At 43.6% G+C, this 22,046-nt stretch overlaps 1 long non-coding RNA gene across 1 annotated transcript; it reads left to right on the forward strand.

Annotated features, from left to right (window-relative positions):
* The first annotated feature begins 520 nt into the window (after positions 1-520).
* On the forward strand, positions 521-17,264 carry LOC108641788. The gene is made up of 3 exons (XR_001922262.1): positions 521-600; positions 16,623-16,656; positions 17,236-17,264. It is a non-coding gene; the product is annotated as an uncharacterized LOC108641788 (long non-coding RNA).
* Positions 17,265-22,046: the final 4,782 nt, after the last annotated feature.

The following is a 22,046-nucleotide window of genomic DNA, read 5'->3' on the forward strand; positions in this document are numbered from 1 at the left end:
GGAGAGAGCTCAAGTAAAGCCAGCTGAGATATTCTTGTGTTCAGTAAAACAAGTTTACACAGAAATACAATTATTGGTCTCCTCTGTCAATAACTGGACATGCTGACTCCATAATGCCCTAGTTCACACCTCTAGTTCTTTGCTGCTTGAAAGTCAAACCAATTTCCTAATGAAATATTGAAAATAAAGTACCTATTTTATGGAGACTTTTTGGACTCCATGCATTCTGTGTCGCAACAGGTATAAACTGGGTTTTGCTGAAAAGAGAGCATTGTTATTTCATTTTTCCAGGTCTGAGCAAGAGGAATGATGTTTCTGCAGTCAGATATAGGAGACTGCATTGTCCCCTACACTAAGATACAGTAACACATAGTGTGGTGCAGCTTTAATTTTAATTCAAAATAAATATTTCCATAACCTACAAAATTCCCCTAATATACTTATCTGGGAGAACACAAAGATTAAAGAAATCCTGCTAATTCCTTTATCTTTCAGATACAGGGCTGAAAACAAAGACATCCAAACCTTGAGCCATTTAGAAGAGGAAGAAGCCAAAATCTGTGCCAGAGGTTTGACTGCTGGGTTTACTCATGGCTTCAGGTAAGCTTCTTTCCCTGGGTTGTTTAGCATTTCAGAGGCCCTCTGTGTTCCTCAAGGAGAGCTGTGGATTACAGACATAAAACCTTGCATAGCTTGCAGCCAAGGCAGAGCAGGGGGAGTACAAACAAGCTAATCCAGGGTGCCTTCCTATCCAGCCGCCTGCCTCTGACCCTGGCCAGCACTCCATGCTTCAGAGGAAGATGTAAGAACCTCACAGCAGGCAGATGCAGGATAATCAATCCTTTCAACCTTTTTCTCAAGCCCCATTAGATCTCATCCTGATCCTGAAATAGTTAGAGGTTGGATTAAGTCTTGAAGAATGGCATTTAATACACTCTAAAAATTGTTGTTATCATTAACTCCCATGACTCTGGAAACTAATGTTATCCTTAGACAAATACATTTTCATTTTGAATCACCCTGTGTCCTTGGTCCACTATAGCAATGAGTACATAGGCTTAAACACCTGTTTGCAAGAAGCATTTAATATTTCTTTCTATCTGTGGTGATTTTGCTGTGATTTTTTTCACTGCCTATCTTTTTTCTTGATATTATGAAGTTAGGAGTAGGGATAAAGTGGGTATGCTCTAAAGATTATACATTCCTTCCTCACATTATTGTACAAAAGGTCTCAGGGGATGAATTCTTTCAACAGCTTAAGCATTAGTTTGGCAGCCTGCTTCCAGCCCCATTAAAAAATACAGATACCCTAAACACAAGCCCTAATCCATACCTTAGTCCAAATTGCTGACCTTGGCTAACTTTTGTTTCAGCTTTCCCAGGCATGGTTAGGATAAGTAGGATCTTATAGGAGAGCTATTTTTGCAGAACATCTATCCTTTGGCAGCCCCTGTCCTGCCCTACTCAAATTGGAGTAGTAGTTTTTGTCCCTCTCCTAACCCTAACCCTAACCCTTCCACTCATCCTTTTTGTCAGGGCAGCCTTAACCAAGACCCTCAGATATCCTGGAAGTGGAAGAGTTTTCAGTCCAGAACATTTGCAGCTTCCCTGTTCCTTTGGCCTCCCTTTCTCTCCCTGCACCAGTTGTAGTACTCTTATTGTAGTCATTTTTAACCCTAACCTTAGCTAATGGCCTTGTCTTCTGCTCTTTCCCTAGGATGTCTTCTTAATATCTTACTTTAACAGCAATCATGTCCCCATTTAACTTGTGCAGTATCTCTGAGGAAGTTTTCAGAGCCAATGAAGGACATGATGTGTAAGATTTCAGCTGGGTTTGCGGTGCTTACCTAGAATTGCTCAAACGTATTTGAGTGTTTAATTTTTAATCAATTTTGGCTATCTGCTATCATTTGTGTACAGATTGAATCTACATGGATATATCTACAGTGATGATTTGAACTGTTTCCTTGTGTCACCTGCATTATATCTTTGTACTGCTTGCGGTGCAGCATCCTCTCCCTAGCCCCAGCTCTTGACCGTTCCTCCTTTACTCTCCTCCTCCCTGTAACACCGCAGCCTCTTTCTCTTGCATGTTGCATATTCTGTTCTTCTCTCCTGCTTGGAGCTCCTCACTGAGGCAGAGGCCAAGGGGCACCTGAGGGACCCATGTGTGTATTTGTGTGTTGTGGGCAAGAAAATGCAGAGGAGGCCCTGCCTGTGTGAACTGGCAGAGCCCCATCCTGTGAGCTGGGCAAGGGAGGCAGGCAGGGGAGGTGTTGCCCTGCTGTGAGGCACAGCCTCTCCTGTGGTGGGACAGGGGCAATTGCTGCTCAGAGCTGCCATGGCATCCTCTGCCAGAGACACTGGGTGTGTGACTGCTGCCCTGTGCAGCAATGAGGGCCCTCAGCAGTTTGGGGGTACAGATCATGGGATGGGTGTAAAAAAACCCCCAACTTTCTCAGTAAAGAAAGAATTTCCCACTTACATTTAGAATTCTGTGCAAGCAATATTTTCCCCTTTTCCAATGTTACATGTCTTCGGTGTTTTGGAACTGGAATTTGATTACTTGGGCCAGTCATCTGGTTGCCTAAGGTCTTCCTGAATGTCATCGTAATAATTCTTCCTACTCACCCACCTAAAAATTTGTGCCCAGTGCATTTCTGCTATTTCAGTTCCAGCCCTTTCTAGATCATTCAAAAACACAAGCAAATTAAACAGTGTGGCATCCAGAGTGGAGGCTTGAGGCATATGACATTTGTCAGGGTGAAAATAGTCTATCTGATTCTTCACTTCTTTTCCCTTTGTTAAAGTTTCATCAAAATATTAGTTTACCTGCCTCCACTATGCTGTTTGAATTCCTATAGTTTCTCTTTTTTGCGATGATTGCTCAAAAGCATTTTGACAGTCTGAATAAGTCGTGGCTTTCCTCTGACATGGCCAGAGAATTATGAGAGATTAGTGAAACACTTCTGCCTTCTCTGGCTGTCATTTTAAACAACCCGTTACTATTTTTCTTCCCATTCTTAATGCTGCTCTTAAGGAAGAATGGCTGAAACTTTTCAACTAAATGTACCTTGTTAGAGTCCAAAAATCTGTTTCTATTATCGTGCTCATCACGCCTCCACTCAGCACTACCAGGCTTTTAAACGTGGAGATCAGTAGTAATTGGAAGAGCATGAAGTAATTGGAAGAGCATGAGAAAGGGCAGATTTCAAGAGCTTAGGGCTTGGTTTTCCGAACAGTTTGGTGCTCATACCTGGTACTGGAGTTTCACAGACCTAAGTCTGTGGGAACCAAACTGTTTTGGAAACTTGACCCAGGCTTGTGCCTTGGCCTCTCCTAACAAGCTGATGAGTCTTCATGGCACAGTGCAGCTCTGTGCAGGTAACAAATCAGCTTGTATAGATCCAGTACATCTTTCAGTGCCCAGAAAATCAGTCTTGCTGTAGAGCAAAGCAGCTTCACAGCTATTCCCCTTCCAGTTTGGGTGATAATTAGGGTAGAATTAACTTGATGGCCTCTGCTCTGTGTATGGTTGCATCAAGAAGAAAAGTTCATGCTTTGAAGTCCACAGAGAGTGCTTTGGGGAGTGTATAGGCCCATCTCCAATCTCAGACAATGAGGAACCCTCTTTCTGCAACTACTTCTACATGGGGTGAACCCAAAACCTATGCAGGTTGCTTCCATCATAAGCCAGCGCAGATACTGAGGAGGTGCAGGTGCCATTGCCTAAGGCACTCATCAAAATTCCCCTCTGACCCTCACAGCTTCTTCAGGACTGTGAGACCTCTAAGATCAGGCTATTCATCCTACTTTTCCCAGAGAAGTGTGGCTTGTCCAGTGGGACACATGTTTCTTTGCAACTGGTTCTTCAGCCTGTGATGACTAACAAAGTAGCCCTTGGTTGACTGCACAGATACATCCCTGATATTCTGGTATTGCCTAACTCCTCTCAGAAGAAAGGAATGCTGCATTTGATGACTTAACCTAGTCAATGGACACTGTTCCTGGAAGAAAAAAACCAAACTGAATAAAAGCCCCAAACCAAACAAAAAACCTGCAATACAAAAATCAAAACACCTGGGAAATGCTGCTCCATATAATCCCAACTGTCTTGTCCTGTTGCTAAGAGGAGCCATGCAGCTGTTATAGACACATGCAGGAAAACAATGTTATTAGAGGCATCAGGCATTTGTTCAGGAGACTGTGGGATGCAGCCATTCCTTGGGCATTGCAGATGTATTAAAAGGTCAAACAATCTTTCCATTTCCCAGTTTGCTTCAGAGAGTTTTGTTGAACATTCTCATTATTCGTTGTGGTATTTCTTTGATTTAAGAGGATTTCTCTACATGACTGTAGTTATTAGAATGCAGTCTGTGTGCGGTGAATGTGCTATTACTATAACAAGCTTCTCCTTGTAGTAGATATTTATTCTGAGCGCAAAGCTTTTAGTTCAGCTGTGCATGTGGCAGTGAAGACAAGATGGGGCATGTAATTTTGAAAAAAAATAGAGTGAAATGGGAAAAGACACAAAATTAGTAGTTTAGAGTAGTGACTTTTGTCTCTGTCTTTATGGCCTCTGTGCCAACTATTAACTTACTTTTCATTACTTTTTTTTGATAGAGAGAAGCCCTGTGCAACAGCATTGAGACCCTGAGGACGGGACCAAATTTTTCTTTTCATATAACTTTCCCCTAATTGCAGCAGGGCTTCAGGTCCTATTAACCTGTAGATGAATTGCAGAAAGGCCTCTGAATCCCTACGCAGTTGTTGGGGATCCTTCCTAATCCTTCTCCAGAACTTGTCTGCTGTTCCTTGTCCATAACACCCTTTCAGTGTGAGAGAGGGGAAAAGGGATTGTTGGAGGGCGAGACAGTTAAACACACCACACAGTCCTCTGGTTTAGTGAGAGAAGGCAGAGGTAATAAGAATTTTCTGTAGGTTTAGGAACAGTAGGAATACTGTCATTATCAGAGAGAGATAATTAAAGATATTATAATGAAGGCAGGAAGTCAAAGGCATTATGTCATGGTTCCTACTCTACGTTTGAAAAGCCACAGCATATGGGCTTGGATAAGGCTGATTACTTCCCAGAAGAAATAACTGAAGAATCTGCTAAACATTACCTACTAGGACAACATATATCTAAGAGTCTTGAGAAGGTTGGCTCAGGAAACATCTGGTTTTAATGAACCTGGGAGTGCTGGCAATATTGCAGATGGCTGCAGAGGTCTTAGGTTTTGCCGGTAATTCAGAGGTATGTAACAGCAGTGGCTATGATAGTTATAAGCTGAACAACCTGAAGTTAATATCTGGCAAAATATTGCACAGGGAAATATGAGGTTCAATTTCTAACTAGAAATATAATTAATATCGGGCAACATAGCTTTCCAGGAGGTAGAGCCTGCTAAACAGAACAACTTTCATTTTGTATGTGATTACAAATTCAGTTGTTGACAGTGACTCTAGAGAGATAATGTGCTTTTGCAATGTGTTCAGCATGGCCCAGCACAATATTTTGACTTGAGTCAAAAGAGGCAGGGAATACTGACTGATGGGAGTGAGGTTTTTATGAAATAGTCTGTGTCCAGCGTTATTTCAATTTCTCCATCCGTGATCTTGACATAAATATAAAATTACTGCTGATAAAATCTGAGGATGACACACAAACTGAAGGAGTTGCCAATAATGATGGGGACAGAGTGGTTACACAGAGAGATAAAATAGTGCAGTTTGCAGTGTCCATTTCAATAAAATGTTTTTTAATGTTGCCAAACACCAAGCCATTCACCTGGATTGCAGGAAAAGGGAACTGTTCTGATCTAGTCAACTCATATTCATGGCAGCCCTAACACAGGATTTTTTTTCTTTTTCTTTCCTTTTTTTTTTTTCATCTTGAAATATGTTACTCTAGGGTAATACATTTGGATCTCATCACTTACTGTTTTGCAAATGTTTTTTTGCCAGCACAGACTGTTTTTAGCTGTTTGCGTATGTTAGTGTTAGCCTCTTACAGGTGAGGGTGACAGTGTTGTACCAGCAACGAGTGAATCAGAGTTGGTGGGGATGTAGGTGACTGTTGAGATCTACTCTGTGCTCAGCACGTCACTCTGCTACTGATTTTATACTTTTCCTTGTGTGCTTTTCCCACCCAGGGAGAAGCTGATTAAAGTGGCTCACATCTTCCCTGAGCTTGGTTCTATGCTTACAACTAAAGATTCATGCACTAGCTGATAAATTACACCTAGTCAAATGTGCACCTAAAGTTACTTGAAGCACTTTCCTGGACAAATGCCCTTCTCTCTTCATTATCTGGGCATTCTTGTACCATCTATCCAAAACATGAGCCCAGGTTATTGCAGCTGGGTCTTCATTCATAGACCCCCAAGAGTCAATCTTCACAAAGTGAGGTTTGAAGGGTGATTAGCATCTCATACTGTCTTGGGCAGAGTAGGGAGAGAAAGTTGTAGTAGCAGAATTTCTCCAGCTTGTACTTGCTTTACAGCATCAAAGACTCGTACTTCTACAGAATGATGTAAAGACAATAGAAGGGGAGTCTATTTCCAGTTAATTATTAGGAATATCTTGATTTCATCCCGGATCTTGAATGAAAGTCAAAAATCTTAAGGGAGAAGTTGCACATAGGAAGATGGATCCATTAATAGATGCTCTATTTTAGTAGCTTTTCCTCCTCAAAATCAAACATCACCTAGCCTAATGTAGATCCACGAAGTCTTGTAGAATATTTTATGGTCACAGATTTGAAGTATGTTGTCTCCATATCTCTTCTCACAGAGTACTGAACCAGACACACGTCAGCCAGGGTACTGGGCTCAAGTCCTGCCTTGCAGGACCAGCCATCTTCCCTCCAGCACTTCAAGGTGCTCCTCTACAAGCTCAAGGACTCCCAGTGAACACATTAAAAAAGTTCCTGCCACTAAGCTTGTGAGAGTTGATGAGATCACAACCTGGGAAAACAGTTAGCTTTATTAAAATAGGGTCTTGAGTATTGAACCAACTTCTTGAACTCGCTTCTCTTGTCGTTAACCCTGAGAGATCAATGGGTTTAAATTTCTTTTTCTGATGGGCTAAGCAGGTTTTGATAAAAACCAAATGTTTCTGTAAACTATTCTCTCCTTCTTTCCAGGAGACTGCTTCATCGTACCTAATGAGTTATAAGTATCATAGTGGTGGTCAGAAATTTTTTTCACCTTGTTATGATCTCATATTGAAAGGGATGAGATACTGTTAATTGTACTATTATACATCTTTCAGAACTTATTTGGTAGATTATATACTGCCTCTTCCTGCTACTGACTAATCAATTATATGGGTATGCCTGCATTTGGACTTTTTTAAACCACCTGAAACAGCAGTATGAGAAGGACTAAGAAGATCCTATCTTTTCAGGGTAGGCTTTGCTAAGAGTGAAGGTCTGTATGGCAGAGATTGCATCTAAGCTTGGCTCTCCTCTTGCTGCAGTAGAAGTGAAAGCAGTTGAGTAAAATATGGTGCTAACAATCAATTTATGTGGTGCTAACAATCAAGGAGACAGTTTTCTCTAAAAGTCCCCAGCCTGTGGATGTTGTTTCAGGTCTATTTACAGGAGAACTGATGAGTACAACAAGAACCAGAAGGGAAACATGAACCTGCTTCACGTGGTGATGTAGCAAAAAAATTAGATCACTCAGGAGACCTGGACCTGAACTGCAGTCCCAAGGTTATGGGGGCTCCTTTCTGCCATTGCCTTCACCAGCCTGTGTGAAAGAAACAGGTGCAATCTCCTTAAGAATGAAGGACCCAGAAGGGCAGAAGTCTTTCCAGGCTCTCATTTCTTCCAGCTGCTTGTAGCAGAAGTAAAACAAATTGCATCTGACCATCAGCAAAGAGCCTGGGGAACTTCCCACACTCTGTTTCTAACCTCTGAAGATGAAGATCTTGCAGATGACTACCTCTGTATTCTTCTTCCTTAGGATAAAACTGCCTGAGCTGCTGCTTGTGGCTCTGCTGAGTGGCCTCCTGGGCTTGGTCTGTCCAATCTCATGACCCTCAGCAGTGGAGCAGGAGTCACTGGGTCATTTCATTTTTCTGGGGGTCTTGGGGGGGCTGGGTTGGTGTCAGGATCTGTGCTTGGGCAAGGGTGTGGAGTAGGGGACAGGAAAGTGCATGGCAGGGAGACATGAGTTTTGGGTGGCAGGCACATGAGGAGTAATTTTCAAATTTGCTGTGTCCCTTTCTCTGAATCTTGTTTGGGGCTTGTATTGCCTGTGACCATTTTGCACCACTTCAGCAGCTGACACCCAGGCTGGGCATGTGGTGCCTCTGCACCCTGGGGGACTGTGTGTGCAGACTTGGAGGGATGAGAAGTAAAGGACAGGTTTGGTTTGTCCTTTGGCTTTTAGGTTGCCTTTCTATGATAGAGAAATCTCAACATCTGTAAATATTTCTGTCCTCCAGAGAAGATATTGCCTGTATTGCATTATCTGTGAAAAATCCTTGCCCCCAAACCTTATTTGTGGCTCCATTAACCTAAAGAACTCATCTGAACGCTCCATTTGCCTTTTAAATAAAGAACAAGTGATTGCTGAGGACTCACATCCCTATCATTTTGTGTTGCTTTCCTCATTAGGAGAGGAACATAAGGGTCCCCGATCATTATTTCTGACTCTGTCATTAGCAAAGGTCTGGAAAGCATGTTTTCACTCCATTAGCCTTCAGAAATAAAAAGAATGATTGCATAAGTTGAGAATAATTATTTCAACCAGCTCTTCTCAATGTATTGCTGTGGAAGAGGCTGGGGTCTAAACATGAGCTGACAAATTAATTTATATTATTTGTACTTTCCAGAAAAAACACCACGTTCAGGACTGATTTAGCAATACAAATGGCTTTATTTGTGGTTTTATGCTCTTCTCTGGTCACTTGTGACAAACATCAAGAAGTTTTTTTTCCCACGGGGTGTTTGCCAGGACTTCTGCAATTTACCCCTGGAGGAGTGGTAAAACAAAAACTCCTAGATCTGTTATAGTCCTTTTGCTTCTCAGAAGTGTGTGAATACCTGTGTTCACCAGCACTGACCTCTTTCTCTAATGATACCCTTCTGTGATGACGTTGAAGTTCGTGGTTATATGACTGCATGATTGCATTTGAGTCCAGGGAAGGTCTAGATGATCTGAAAAGGACCTTTTCCATGTTCAGAGAAATTTCTTCTTTGCTTCAAAGAAAGCATGAAATAACCCTAGTTTTCTTCCTGTTAGAAGCCCAAAATGCAGCCTTTTTTCTTCTGGGACAGTATTAATGCTTGCTAGATGCCTGATGAGAACTAGAATTACTTGGTGAGACATGCTAGCCACAAAATAGGGCTCAAGCAGCATGGGCTCTTTCATGATGCCTTCAAATGAGACAGTATGAGTGCGTAGGAACGGGCTGTGAGTCAGGGCCGGTGGGATGGAGTCTGTCCCACCACTGGTCGTTGTCAGTGGAGACATGCTGCTTCACAGTGCCTTGGGTCAGTTCATCCAACAGCAAAGAAAGGCAATAACGATAGGATGATATGATAATTCAGTCTTGAATAGAAAGTACTATAGAAGAAATATTGTTTCTTCTTTTGACTGAAAATGCTCTTGGATTGCTGGAGATAGTAAACTTAATTAAAATGCAGCTGAGATTTTGGAGCGAAACTGGGTTGAAGGATACTATTTAGTCCCCTTTTCCAAATTAAGTAGACTTTTAAACCCTTCCTTTAAAATTACTAATGAGCCAATTGGCATGAAGGAAAGCATCTCCTATAGATCTGTGCAGCTGCTTTCACAGCAAGTTTCCCAACTGGAGTTTTTGGTGGAGGTAGGAAAGACCACATTCTCCTTGTCAGTGAAAAGTTGTGAGCAGTTGTATTTGCAAGGGTTTTTTAACAGGTGTATGGTTGCCAAATGAGATGCGAATTGAAAACATAGGTATTCTGTGCACAGAAGGCATTCAGTAAGAGACGAAGGTGATGAGTGCTGAAAGGAAAACCCAGGTGATACTGTGAATCATGATATCGTGCCAGAATTTTATGTTAATTGCACACCTTGTTTTCCTCACCTCTGAGTGTGCTAGTTCCTAGGAGAGGAAAGAGTTCAAAAGCTTGACTCCAGCAAACCCACAGAAAGCCTGCAGTCATTCACACTTCACTATTAAGCCAAATCATAATCTGAAAGACAAAGAAAGATGTCCTCTATCTGACAGTGCTGTAGAACAATTGTCATGGTTCCTTTCTCCTTTGGACAATCTAAATGGAAACTCAGCCAGAGCATCTAAGATAGAAGAGTCCTCTGACCAGCAGGGTAAAAAGAACAGTGTCAATCCTGAGACAAAGGAATCAGTCTTAGCCTTGAGATTGGCCTTTAAAGGATCTGAGCCCAGGTATGCAAAGAATAGCAATTGGTACATGTCACAGTAGCACTGTAGAAGCTGACATGACTATCACATTCGCTGGAGGAGTCATGGTAGAGGCAAAAGCCTCATCAAAATAGTCCAGAGAAACAATGGGGAATACCTAGGGAATTGTGAGATATGGCTTGAACCTACAAACCTACATGAGACAGGCCCTCATCCCACTCCAGAATTGCATCAGTGACAGATAGACTGAGGAGGTGTTTTGGAGCATTTGGTTGATAAGCACCCAGATCTCCTGATAAACCTCAAAGCGAGAATTATTGCCAGATAAAGTAGAGTGGAAGCAAAGGTGCAAGATGAGATAAGGAACATCATGTTAAGGGCTTCTAAAAGGTTATGCTGCACTATTTAGTGGTCTCTTCTGGCCTGGATTCCACATGTTTGTGCAGCACAAAGCAGGCTTTTCCAGCTTCTGGTTTGCTCTGCTCTAACAAGATGTTTCAAGCTAAAAGATGATATTTTGCTATAGCAATCCACCCATGAGGCCCAGAATTGTGAGGAGATCCTTTGGGCTGTGACACACACCTTCACACTCTCATCTTCAGGTTGCAGGACATGTCTCTGTGAGCTTCCTGTACTGGGAGGTTCACATCCTGGGTTGCTGAAACAGCCTTGCTGAAACGTGGCTGTGTCTTAATTAATAAATACACTAATGGAGTCTTCATTGCATTATTAGGACATTCAGAAATTTACTCTGGGAAGCCTTTCAACTCCATTAAATCCACCTTTGTCACAAGATAAAGTGCTTTTCATAATAGGCTCATTAACATGCAGACTGCAATTCTGCCCCATCCATTAACAGCTGGCAGGCAGGAGTTTCCAAAAAGACCCCAAGAAACATTTTCCCTGACCAGGGGCTGGCTTCCTCAGTATGTCTGTTAGTTCTGTGTTGGATGTTTCATGACAGGGAACTTTTCTGCTATCTTCCTTGTGCCATTTAAACGTACTGCCAAGACCAGCTGTAATCAGTTAGGGATCTGGAAAAATCTGCCAGGAGTTCCCACCCTGCTGCTGGGGTCTTTATTTAACTCAAAAGCTGTCATGAGCAGAAGATGCCAGCTCCATGCAATAGCCATGGGCATTTGCCTCCTCTCTCCCGCTTGGCTGACTCTCATTTAGAGCCCAAGTGTCAACTGCTCTGATTAAGTGCATTAGAGCCAGGCATGACGATTAACAGTGAATGATAACAATGGCATTTCAGCGGTGGCTAATAGGCTTCCAAACTTAATCTCTCACGCTCTCACAGAGATAAAGAATAGATAATTCTTCCAGAAACAATGATTACACAATAAACTTTGTATTTGCTCTGTGCTGATGAGATATGACGGCTGGTTTCACGCAGTGGCACTTTAGAGACCCCGGAGCTGGGGGTGTTGCCAGCTCAGGATTTTACAGATCTCTGATATCTTGCAGGTCTGTCTCCTGGAGCAAGGAATTAATGTCTTTGTTCTTTCCTTCTGTCTAAAAAGCCCAGATCTCCAGCCAGCTACTCATAGGGAAATACAGACTCAGGGAAATTGAAATTGTCCCTAAGTAATCTATCTGTTCTTACAACTTTTGGACAAAACTCACAACTTTGGGGCACGATTTATTGATTTGAATTCTGAGGATTGTCAGTTCTGGGTCTGGTACATCCACAGCAGTGGAGAAAGCTTTAAAATTGTCACTGGGCTAGGAGGCTCAGCAGAAAAGCTAGACTGGGCTGTAAGGATGACTTCGTAAACACTGAGAACAGCTTCTCTGAATGGAATGAAAGCTTGTCAGTGACCGAGGTAAATTAGATGCTTGACACGAAGACTTGAGGTTTCACGGTGTCACATTTTAGCAGCCTGAATGTCAGGACGTCGGGACTTAGCAGTCCACTCAAACATAGATTCAGTGGGTAATCAAGTTTTGATAAAACTTCCTATTGGATAGGATCCACAGACCAAAGCAGACTAGGTTCAAGAGAGCAAAGCTCCTGCTGAAATTGTAAATGAAACATAGGCAGTCTGCTTTCTTTTAGGACAGCACCAGTATGAGAAAACTCTCATCCCCTTTAGATCTGTCCATCATCCGATAGTGCGGATATCAGTAAAACTGTGGGCAAGGCATTGTGTCACTGGAATCAATGAGTGTCCCACAGATCTGTGTTTCAGGAGTTACCCTTTGCTTCTTGAATTCTTACAAAATAAAATCTGTTCCTTTTTAATCTCACTTCAAGTCTTGCCTGTGTTGCTCCTGAGCCACCTGGCAGAAGGTCAGATCTTTCAAAAATGTTTCTCACATCCTTCTTGACCAGCCCTACCTGCAAGGTCTAGAACAAGAACCATACAATGCTAGTGGCACATTCAGGGAGAAAACTCTAGTTTTGGGGACAGGCAGGACAGCTAAGCAGAGTATACATCCCACCGCTACAGCATAATGTGATTTAGTGGACAAACAGCAAGACATTATAGTTAGGTTTTACAGCTGCTAAATGTGTTAGTCCTTAAACAAATATCTAATGGCACTTTAAGCCTTGATTCTTTTGAAACATCAGGCTTCAGAGGAGAGCTATTTTCTTATAGCACTAGCATTGTGTCTTCAGGCTGTGGGATATTATTAAAAAAAGTCAAAGCAGAGTTCATCCCTGATGTACCAAGCCTCATTCAGTTTGTATTTTTGCATTTTCTTCTGCACAGAATTCCTGCTCCTTTTCACTCTGCCTCTGGTATCCCAGCTGTTCACATTTTCTTTGCTTAGGCTTCATGAAACAAATCCAAGAAGAAGATTTCTGTGAAACCAAGAGAATTTGCAATTAGCTCCACCTTTCTCAGAGAAAATATTGTATCTGTGTCTCGAACTATGCTTTGTTGTAGCAGCATGGCACAGTTCCTGCAATCATGTCTTACCAGTTTGTTGAGCCCTTATCTTTATAGCAACTATATCCCTACAGATCTCCCATGGAGGAAAAAAAAGGATGCTCATTATAACCACAGTTGGGCTGTCCTGAACCTCTCTTTGAAAATCAAAGCAGTTCAATTATTCTTTTTATTCTTCATTTTTACCCATTTGTGCATCACTTGTTGTATCTGGGGTACAAGATGATCACCAAAATACAGGTCAAGGTTGAGATTTACTTGAGGTTTAATTCTCACCATGTATTGAAACATTTCACTAGGCTTTGGCATTGTGCTATTTTCCTTTGAAGGAAGATTTTTTTTCTTCCAGCTGCATCTAACATCCCTACCTTGTGTGTGTCATACCCTGAGTGGCTTTAACTCAAGATAGCAGAAACCATCCCAGAAATTAGGATCATATCCTGCCAGGCTAATGATTCATATAGTTCACTGGAGGGTTTGCTGAGCACCAAGAGTTGGATCAAGGGGCCAGGAAGTGGAGGGGTTAGCTCACAGGATCAGGAGAAGTCAGGAGCTAAAGAAAGACAAAGGGTCGAGGAAGAAGATCTCTTCCTTTCAGCTGACACATCTGTGTTGGTTCAGCTGACCACGTACCAAGACTTGGTTTCACCCATGGTGGAGCAAATTCAGTATATCCTTCTGGATACATGGTTCATTTGGAAAACCTATTTATTTTTCAAGTGGAAAAGCTATTTTTTTTTTTTAGTTTCTGAGACACTATTAGAGATAAACAGCAGTCCTACCTGCAGACTCCTCCTCTCACTTCCCTTTGCAGAGTCACAGTCTGTTCTTGTTTACAGGTGTCATCTGAGAGAGGCTCTGAGGTCTATGTTTAGAGTCAGCTTACTGCATACAGCTGGACAGACTTTTCTTCATTCTCATTGACTTGTAATTCTTTTTTGTATAACCAGGAAGGCAAAATGCCTGTACCTCAATAAAACTCTGCTTCCTGCACTTGGTCCTCCAAGGTTTAAATTTATCATGTGTACTTTGTTCCTGCCCAGGCTCCTCCTCAACACCCCATGTTGTCTACTACTGTGTATAAAAATGATCTGTGTTGACACAGGACTGAGTGGGCACTTTGTATTATCAGCTGCAGCATTTGCCTGGGTGCTTTATTTCATGCAACAAAAGCGTATTTCACAGCAAGGTGATTTCTTGAAAGGTTTTCCACTGACAATTTGTCTAAAAAGAGATGCTGCTAGAGAAGGCAGAAAAGTGTGTTTCTTCAACCCATTCAGCAAAGTTATTGATGAAATTGCTCAGGGATTTGATGCTGCTGCTACAGACCTAGGTGCATGTTGTACTTGCAGGGCTCCTGGTCTTGTTGGTATAATGGGATGGGGAATGACCCCTGTTTACACGTTCTGGGGGTGGGAGCAGTAAGCTGCAGTGTTTCATCTGAGCTCTCTGAGATCACCACCAGCCTCTGGTTTGCTCTGCCCTCCCTGCACCCTGCCTACCTCTGCACACCAGCCTGGCTGGTTCTCACCGGGTGTTGTTGTCCTGCCCTAAGCAGGGATGTGCTTGCTGTGCACTGTTCTCTCTTCTACAGCAGCAGACTCTTTCCACTGCTGCTGGCTGAACGGTTTTTAATTATCCTCTTTGGACTTCTGTGCACCATAATCAACAGTTAATTGCAAACAATCAGACAAATTGGTGTTCTAGGGAAGAAGAGTGACAGAGAGAAGCAGGGACTAAAGCAGGAGCTGACTCTAGTGATGGGCACGGCTAATGGCAAGCAGCTGTTCAGGGTAGAGGGTGCTCAGTGAAAGAGGGTCTGCAGTGAAAGCCAAAGCATCTCTTCTTTCCTCTGTCCCTGAAGCATCTTCACTTTGCAATTTACTTCTGCCACATCACCTCCCTTGTAAGATAATACAGCTTGGTTTTGCAAGTGGTATTGTTAGATCCCACTAGTCTGTGGGGAAAACAACTCACTGGAGAATGGCAAATAAGGAGACTTAAAAGTCACAGTATGGAGTCTGACAGAGTTCAAGAAGCATTTAGACAATGCTCTCAGGCACATGGTGTGATTCTTGGGGCTGTCCCATGCAGGGCCAGGAGCTGGACTTCGATAAACCTTGTGGGTCCCTTCCAACTCAGGATATTCTAGCATTCTATTATAAAGTAGCAGCAATGCTGCTGTTTTTGCTGTGTTTACCTAGATGTTCCCTAGCATCTCAGGAGTGTCCTGTTGGGCTGGAGGTAAGCTCCAGGGAGGTGAAGGCCTTGAAGAGATGGCCCCAGCACATGGCATAATCCCTGCCACAGCACAGTCTTTCCAGACAGATCAGCCAGGCGCAGGAAAGAGCTCCTGTGCCTAAAGCCGATGTTTTACTCCCAGTGCACAAGGGCTGCCATGTTTTGGCTTTTGCCCCACTTGTTTACATTTCAATGCTAACATTAGCAGCAAAAGGGGATTAAGGGGGTTGTGTCTATCCAATTTTTACAATTTTCTGGTTGACCCCATCTTGGGCAGGGTTGGCTGTTTCTTTTAAATTAGGGAGCGCTCTCTTCCCCCCCCCCCAAAAAAAAAAACCCCAAAAAATTATTATCGCTTTTTAAACAATGCTTGCTCAGTACCCTGAAGGCGCCTGGGGGGTGATGGAGCTCGTCGTTGTCCACACCGCCCATCCACGCCCGGGCGGCGGCTGCCCCGGGGGCCGCGGTCGCGGTGCCGCGCGGTGCCGGGAGGGGGCAGCACTGCCCCGGGCAGCCCCGCCCGCCCCAGCAACCGGGGTCCCCTTCCCGGGCTGTGCCCCGGGCGCTCCGCAAGTTATAGCCCTGCTCCTGCCGCCTGCCCTTGTGGCGCTTTCCTGGGATCTAAAATATTAATTAAGGGAAGGGAGGGAAAAAAAAAAAAAAAAAGAAGAAAAAAGAAGAAGAAGCCGTTTTACAACGCGCCACTATATTAAACTTACAACGCTATAAATCGGCGCCGTAAACCTGTAACTCAGGGGCTGGGTGTTAGACAAACCTGACACACTACTGGGGGAACGGCAGAGATCTTAACAAACTGCATCACATAACAAGTTTCTGCAAGGTACATAAAACCTACTATTTTGTACCCCTATTAGTTGGTTTTTACAACGTTTTCAGGGACCAAAAAATAAAAATGGCAAGCAATACAAACAAGCAAATCAATTCAGAAAAATAAAAGTTGACGTGAGCTTGCATCCAAGAAGTGAGTGACTGTTCAGGCTGTTTCATTTGTTTGTTTGCCTGTTTGAGGTGGTTTGAGAAATCTGGGTTAATTTAAAAATGTTTTCCTTCCAGTTTCTTTCATTGCTTTGCTTCCTGCAGGTCAGGATGGGCACTGCTAGATAATGAAGGCAAGGTAAAATTGGTTATTTCTGAATATAGTTACAGTCTGATCTCCAGATTTTTACCCCTAAAATGAAAATCAGGTTTGATCCCTACTGCTTTTTTATGTTCGCAGATGATCTCAAGGGGAATATTTTCCTCGTCTCTCCCCTCACTCCCCCCAGTGAAAAAAATACTCTCTTAGTTTGCCCATTTGTTTTGACCTTCAAAGTCTTATCTCCTGTCTTTCTCCTCCTCACTAGAGGAACCATGACAAGAACTTTTGCAACCGTAAATACTCATGTCATTATAAAGCAATAACATGGGCTGTAGCTCTCCCTCTCTGGGAGAGGTGAGCAAGGGTGTGCAGCTTGTTAGTCTCCTTTTCTGTGAGAGGAAAGGAGAGCTGCACTTCATTTTGAAGTTTCATGAGACATCACAAATCAGGTCCTCTGGCAAAGAGGGGAAGCAAATGCCAAATATGTTGAAGTGAGTAACCACCCATAGTGAAGAAAATCCTTTAATGTGAGCACAGTGTAGGTAATGCAGTATTTATTTACCGCAGAAAAACTGTAAAGAGCACAGCATTGATTTCTTGGGTTTTGTTTTTCAGATCGGTTTCGTGGGGCTTGCTCTATTGGGAGGATTTTCTGAGAAGGATCTGAGTAGCTGCTAGCTGGATGGCTTCACTTCTGACCCCCCAGCCTGAGTGAGGTTTGCTGCTTGCAGTATTCCTGGAATGACACAGGGGCTCTGGCTGGAGTCAGGCCAGAACATTAGATAAAACTGCTTTTGTGGCACTTCTGTGTTTGATACATAGAGGACAGATTTCCTGCTCATGTCTCTGCAGTGTTTGACTCTGTCAACCATGAAACCCTTCATATCACTGCTGAGGAGGGGGGTTGCAGTCTGGTGGGAATGGTTCAGTGAGACATACCCCAGTTAGCAGAGATGTGAACATATATCACTACTGCTAATGCCTGGATGTGGTGCTGTCCCACAAGGACCTATGCTTTTCCCCTTTTTGCTAACCCAGTTGAGCACAAAGTCATCGGGATGTGGGAGACATTGCTGCAGCCCAGAACACTTCAGTAGCTCAAGCTGGTTGTGCCGTCCCCTCCTCTCGTGTTTTAAGAGAATATACAGTAAAATTCAAAGTCTCAGTCCTTGAAAGCCCTAGTAGCCTGGATCAAAGTATCTAAAAAAGTAACCTTATCAACACCATCTGAATTATATGAGAGTCTTGCCATTTCCTATGATGGTTGTTTCTGATATCTTCCTCCAGTAGTTGTAAGCATTGGCCACTGTCTCTGTAATGTGGAAAAAAACCCCCACATTAGCACTTTTCTTACTGAGAGGACCAGCATATCGAGATTCCCTTGCTTTTCTCATGAACAGGGAGTGTTTACTGCCCCTGGAACACCTGTCCCTCCTGACAAGCACAGGGTAGCACAGTGTTCCACCAACAGCATTGTGACTGGCCTTCAGGGGTTTCCACCCTCCCATTCCATACATTGGCCTCTAAGTGTTGCCAGGACCACATGGTTATCGGTGCAGTGTATAATCTCTCTCCCTCAGTCTTTTCATGCACACACATTACCCCCTGCACATAATACTTTTCTCTAATTTTGTGTACACTCAAGCCATATGATTTCTAAAGAAGGTTAAAAATATCAAATGAATTAGGAAGAAAGAGGTGAAAAGAAGCATTTTGAGATACTCAGAGGGCTGGTAGTACTAACAAGAGAGGCAGTTTCTGGCTTTCTTTGATATTGAATTTAATTGCAGACATCTAGGGTTTAAAGACCTTGTGTTATTGATGGGGGTGTGTTAGCAACAGGAGGGATTGACTCTAACATTAAACTGGAATTTAGCATGTACAGTAGGTTGTCAAGAGAAAAATAAGAACAAAGGAAACCATTATTATCTTTTATTATTATCTTTTAATTCCCCCCCCATTTTCCTTCTGCATGATCTCTCTCTGTCAGCATTCTCTCTTTCAATAATTACAATAATCAACTTACAATGATAACAGAAATAATCTCCTGCAAGATAGCTAAGCAAACCACATGTTATCTGTACTGAACCGTGCTTACTTACAGTAGGTACATCACTCATGGAAAAGCCAATAAAATTTTAATTAAAAAAGCATGTAGGTTGTCAGTTGAGATGCAAAAACGGTGTGCAAACACATGCAAAGTGGTCCATAAATTGCTTGGTATTTGATAGAACAGGTAGGAAGGCAAACCCATCCCAAAACAAAACTAAAACCCTCTAGGTTTGAGGAGTTATATTTATGTTGCTCTATACAGAGCACTAATTGCTTGGGAATTCAAAAGCAGGGGGAGGGAAGAATCCTCCCTTGAGCAACAATCACATCCACCCACCTCCACCAGTGCTAGGAGCAAGTGAGTAAAAGTTAATTAAAGATTTTGTATCTCCCCACTGCAGCACTGGATTGATAGCTCTGGATCCTGAGATACACTACAGTTCTCCCATATTGGTTTCCCTGGGGTACTTGAGGCTTGGCCTCTCTGCTAGGACTGAAACTAGGAGGACTGATGAATACCAGTCCATAGGTATGTGCCTGTCTCAGAGGAGCAGGGCAGTAGGTAGTTATCCAGTCATGAGTCAACACAGCTTAAGAGGATTCCAGGTCCCCTGTACTAGTTGTTCTAAGCATAGAAAGACTCTTTCACATAAAGGCTATTTGGCATAGAATTCCTGCACAGGTACTGTGAAAGTGAAACAGTTCTTCAGCTTCCTGAAGGAGAGGGTTTGCTGGAGCCAAATATGACAGGAAGGAAATCCTTGACACTGCTTGGTACCCTGAGTTTGCCTCACTCCCCATAGTCATTATCTCTTGTGGATCTGGTGTGAATGCTGGCATGGTCTTTTCGTGGCCTTTGTGCTTCTATGTCAGGCTGAGAGTGGTGGATTCAGCTGTCCCTTTGAAGACAGAAGTGCATATCCTTCACCCAGACTTCTCTCTGAGTTCTGTTGCTGCAGGACATCACTGGGAGGAAGTTTCAGCAGTGATGAGATGATCAGCATGGATCAGCAGTTGTGCTTTGCGCTGTTCTCCCTGGATGAGTGAGCAACCACTCCTGGAATTGTATTCCAGTGCAGAGAAGACCGCTGGGTAACAGCATGATGTGTGAGGACACCCCAAGACAGCGTCTGAAATTCCTTCCTCGGGGTTCAACCCTCATCTTCAGCTGTAATGGGCGGATACTGTCTGCACAGGCTACGCAGGAGAGCACTTTCACATGGAGAGAAGCAAGGCTGTGATGTGGAAGGACCTCAAGGAGCATATTGCTGTGATACATGTGCTATTGCAGGATGCTGAGTTTGGAGGCTATTATAGATAGATAATGCCTACATCTATAGATAGATAATGCCCTTTACATTTACAGAGATCTACAGGCTGTCACAGCAGCCAACCTGGCAAGGCAGGACAGTTAGAACCCACCTCCTTTTAGCCTAGAAATGATTGAGCAGGGTTAGAGATGTAGAGTCAGTGAGAAAGACAAGGTTAAACATCAGACTTACATATTCCAAGACCTGTGTTTAACATACGTTTCAACCAAAGAAATCGATGTTAATGATGCATTAACCCCTTTTGTCTGAAGATTTCAAAATGTTTTGTGTCCCAATCTGCTTTCTCTATGCAGCTCTATTAAAGGCAGTTGGTCTTTCAAAGCAGAAAAGTGCAGGCTGCTCCGTGCTGTATGTGTGTCTGTATTGCCTCCAGCTCCCCTCAGGGTGGAGATGGCTGGGGTTAATCACCACACTCAGTGGGGAAGGAGCTGGGTGATTGTGCTACAGGAAAGCAGATGCTGCTGAGGGAAGGTGTAGGAAGAAGATAATGGATGGGTTGAGATGATTTAGTGTTCGTGTGACAGGATAGAATTGCACCTGGGTTAAGGGTCATCAGGATGCAAGGAATATCTGGAGATGCTGCAATGGGATCCATGCAGGGAGGGGACACCAGAAAGTGAGGCAGATATAGATAGGCCCTCTTTGGGGAAGGCTGGACATGGAAGTTGGTCAAGAAGTAAACCAAAGCTCTTCCTTGTTGATTTCCTTCAGAAAGAACATTTTTGCCACCACAGCTCTCTGCCAGGCAGTGAAGGAGAGGCAGCTGCTGGCCCTGGCTGGGCAGACTGAGGCCAGCCCAAGGTCCCATGGTGAGCCCAGATTAGGTCTGTGAGCTGGTGTGACACGCTGCGTGGTGGCTGGATCCTGGGCAGGCTGGGCTGAGCACACTGGCACTAGTGTGGGTAAGGCTGGGGGACCTGCCAAAAGCAAAGTGGTTTTGACTTTCTCAAATCTTTTGCGTCTTGAATAGTGTGGAGGAGATAGACCCTTGCAGGGACTGAGGAAGAGGATTAAAAATGACACATGAAGTCTAACAGCTTTGGCTTCACAGAGCCTCGAGGGGAAACTGAGGCATCGTGACTAGTACCCTAATGAGCCACAATCAAGAGCCAGAGGGACTTTGTCTCATTAGTGCTTTCTCTGATGAAATATGGTACCCTCTGGCTCTCAGAAAGTCAAGGCTGCTAGCTACAAGTAGACAATTGTAAACTGCTCAGAACAATCTCCCAAAATGAAAGCGCAGAGACATTTAGGAAACTGAAGCAATTGCTGACTGAGAAAGCAGGGAGGAGTACAGTGCTGCCTGCTGCCACTGAGAATCGCTATAGGCTCACTCTGAGTCCCACATATGGGGGTTTGCTTTGTCCCTTCTCAGGGAAACCTCCGTGTCCTGCTGTGACCTTCATGCAAAGCTCTTGCATGGGGTCCCTGTATTACGTGGGGGCAGTTTCCCCTGCAGCAGCCAGTGACTGGCAGGTCTGGCTTTTTTTTTTCCTCCATTTTTGATTACAGAACTGCTCTGTTATTCTAGCAGGTCTGAAATTAGATACAGGTGCAAATTAACTAAGTCACAAGTGCATTACATTTGGTAATTTTTCTGTCAAGAGTCATGCTGAAGGGTTGCAGGGAATAATAAGAGCAACCAAGAGCCATGAGGCTAGTCCAGGTGTGCCTGGCTGCTGAGTGTGCCTCCCAGGCAGTGGTGCAAGGCACAGGGTCTGTTTTCACACCAGAGGCTGCCAAGTCACTCCCTTTCTGTTAGCTTCTACCTCTGCTTTTTGTCTGCCATTCCTCATGGCTGGCAGCAACTGCCTTTTAGTACTCACTCCTCTGATTGCAGAGTGGCAGTTGTCATGGTTATGCTGTGGTCCTGAGATTTCGCAAAGGCAGTGGAGCAAGTGCCTGGATCATCCTCCTCTAGTGGTGTAGGCTCTGTGTATTTTCCAGATGAAGGGAGAAGGTCTGTTAGCTGTCAACCTGCCCAGCTGTGATGGGTAGATTAGGGAATCCAGCTCCATCTACCACCAAGCAGGTACACAAGGA

The sequence above is a fragment of the Manacus vitellinus genome, unplaced genomic scaffold (genome assembly GCF_001715985.3).
Source record: "Manacus vitellinus isolate BGI_N305 unplaced genomic scaffold, ASM171598v3 scaffold_8_pilon, whole genome shotgun sequence".
NCBI lineage: Eukaryota > Metazoa > Chordata > Aves > Passeriformes > Pipridae > Manacus > Manacus vitellinus.